Below are 209 nucleotides of genomic sequence, written 5' to 3'. Positions count from 1 at the left end.
GCCCCTGATTACGATAGGAAAAAAAAAAACAACGCCTGTCTGGTCTTTAGCATTTCTATGAACTGTTTTTGTTATATATATCCCCCTTCAGGCAAACTTGCTCTTTTGATTTAGTTAAAATGATGTGTGCACCTCCTCCTCTTCACCCGCGCCCGACCCTCTCATCCGACTTCTCACCAGTCATTGAACTCCATTAAGCAGATGATGAC

Source organism: Cynoglossus semilaevis, chromosome 2, assembly GCF_000523025.1.
Source record: "Cynoglossus semilaevis isolate Cse_v1.0 chromosome 2, Cse_v1.0, whole genome shotgun sequence".
In the NCBI taxonomy this organism is placed as follows: domain Eukaryota; kingdom Metazoa; phylum Chordata; class Actinopteri; order Pleuronectiformes; family Cynoglossidae; genus Cynoglossus; species Cynoglossus semilaevis.
The sequence above is the reverse complement of the archived record's forward strand: the minus strand, read 5'-3'. Positions refer to the sequence as shown.